The following is a 3,096-nucleotide window of genomic DNA, read 5'->3' on the forward strand; positions in this document are numbered from 1 at the left end:
ATGATTGTATTATTTTACATGAAAATACAGTTTAAAAATAGTTGAAATAATTGTACAAAAATCCTATTAAAACCTATGGGAAAATGCATTTGAATAAAATACTTGATTAAATACAATTCAATATAATAAGTACATAGAGTATGATTGTATTATTTTACATGAAAATACAGTTAAAAAAAAGTAGTTGAAATAATTGTACAAAAATCCTATTAAAACCTATGGGAAAATGCATTTGAATAAAATACTTGATTAAATACAATTCAATATAATAAGTACATAGAGTATGATTGTATTATTTTACATGAAAATACAGTTTAAAAGTAGTTGAAATAATTGTACAAAAATCCTATTAAAACCTATGGGAAAATGCATTTGAATAAAATACTTGATTAAATACAATTCAATATAATAAGTACATAGAGTATGATTGTATTATTTTACATGAAAATACAGTTTAAAAATAGTTGAAATAATTGTACAAAAATCCTATTAAAACCTATGGGAAAATGCATTTGAATAAAATACTTGATTAAATACAATTCAATATAATAAGTACATAGAGTATGATTGTATTATTTTACATGAAAATACAGTTTAAAAATAGTTGAAATAATTGTACAAAAATCCTATTAAAACCTATGGGAAAATGCATTTGAATAAAATACTTGATTAAATACAATTCAATATAATAAGTACATAGAGTATGATTGTATTATTTTTACATGAAAATACAGTTTAAAAGTAGTTGAAATAATTGTACAAAAATCCTATTAAAACCTATGGGAAAATGCATTTGAATAAAATACTTGATTAAATACAATTCAATATAATAAGTACATAGAGTATGATTGTATTATTTTACATGAAAATACAGTTTAAAAATAGTTGAAATAATTGTACAAAAATCCTATTAAAACCTATGGGAAAATGCATTTGAATAAAATACTTGATTAAATACAATTCAATATAATAAGTACATAGAGTATGATTGTATTATTTTACATGAAAATACAGTTTAAAAATAGTTGAAATAATTGTACAAAAATCCTATTAAAACCTATGGGAAAATGCATTTGAATAAAATACTTGATTAAATACAATTCAATATAATAAGTACATAGAGTATGATTGTATTATTTTACATGAAAATACAGTTTAAAAGTAGTTGAAATAATTGTACAAAAATCCTATTAAAACCTATGGGAAAATGCATTTGAATAAAATACTTGATTAAATACAATTCAATATAATAAGTACATAGAGTATGATTGTATTATTTTACATGAAAATACAGTTTAAAAGTAGTTGAAATAATTGTACAAAAATCCTATTAAAACCTATGGGAAAATGCATTTGAATAAAATACTTGATTAAATACAATTCAATATAATAAGTACATAGAGTATGATTGTATTATTTTACATGAAAATACAGTTTAAAAGTAGTTGAAATAATTGTACAAAAATCCTATTAAAACCTATGGGAAAATGCATTTGAATAAAATACTTGATTAAATACAATTCAATATAATAAGTACATAGAGTATGATTGTATTATTTTACATGAAAATACAGTTTAAAAGTAGTTGAAATAATTGTACAAAAATCCTATTAAAACCTATGGGAAAATGCATTTGAATAAAATACTTGATTAAATACAATTCAATATAATAAGTACATAGAGTATGATTGTATTATTTTACATGAAAATACAGTTTAAAAATAGTTGAAATAATTGTACAAAAATCCTATTAAAACCTATGGGAAAATGCATTTGAATAAAATACTTGATTAAATACAATTCAATATAATAAGTACATAGAGTATGATTGTATTATTTTACATGAAAATACAGTTTAAAAGTAGTTGAAATAATTGTACAAAAATCCTATTAAAACCTATGGGAAAATGCATTTGAATAAAATACTTGATTAAATACAATTCAATATAATAAGTACATAGAGTATGATTGTATTATTTTACATGAAAATACAGTTTAAAAATAGTTGAAATAATTGTACAAAAATCCTATTAAAACCTATGGGAAAATGCATTTGAATAAAATACTTGATTAAATACAATTCAATATAATAAGTACATAGAGTATGATTGTATTATTTTACATGAAAATACAGTTAAAAAAAAGTAGTTGAAATAATTGTACAAAAATCCTATTAAAACCTATGGGAAAATGCATTTGAATAAAATACTTGATTAAATACAATTCAATATAATAAGTACATAGAGTATGATTGTATTATTTTACATGAAAATACAGTTTAAAAGTAGTTGAAATAATTGTACAAAAATCCTATTAAAACCTATGGGAAAATGCATTTGAATAAAATACTTGATTAAATACAATTCAATATAATAAGTACATAGAGTATGATTGTATTATTTTACATGAAAATACAGTTTAAAAGTAGTTGAAATAATTGTACAAAAATCCTATTAAAACCTATGGGAAAATGCATTTGAATAAAATACTTGATTAAATACAATTCAATATAATAAGTACATAGAGTATGATTGTATTATTTTACATGAAAATACAGTTTAAAAATAGTTGAAATAATTGTACAAAAATCCTATTAAAACCTATGGGAAAATGCATTTGAATAAAATACTTGATTAAATACAATTCAATATAATAAGTACATAGAGTATGATTGTATTATTTTACATGAAAATACAGTTAAAAAAAAAGTAGTTGAAATAATTGTACCAAAAATCCTATTAAAACCTATGGGAAAATGCATTTGAATAAAATACTTGATTAAATACAATTCAATATAATAAGTACATAGAGTATGATTGTATTATTTTACATGAAAATAYAGTTTAAAAATAGTTGAAATAATTGTACAAAAATCCTATTAAAACCTATGGGAAAATGCATTTGAATAAAATAATTGAATAAATACAATTCAATATAATAAGTACATAGAGTATGATTGTATTATTTTACATGAAAATACAGTTTAAAAGTAGTTGAAATAATTGTACCAAAAATCCTATTAAAACCTATGGGAAAATGCWTTTGAATAAAATACTTGATTAAATACAATTCAATATAATAAGTACATAGAGTATG

Source organism: Oppia nitens, unplaced genomic scaffold (genome assembly GCF_028296485.1).
Source record: "Oppia nitens isolate AA-2021 unplaced genomic scaffold, nextdenovo-longstitch-racon4-pilon3 scaffold35_pilon_pilon_pilon, whole genome shotgun sequence".
Lineage (NCBI taxonomy): Eukaryota > Metazoa > Arthropoda > Arachnida > Sarcoptiformes > Oppiidae > Oppia > Oppia nitens.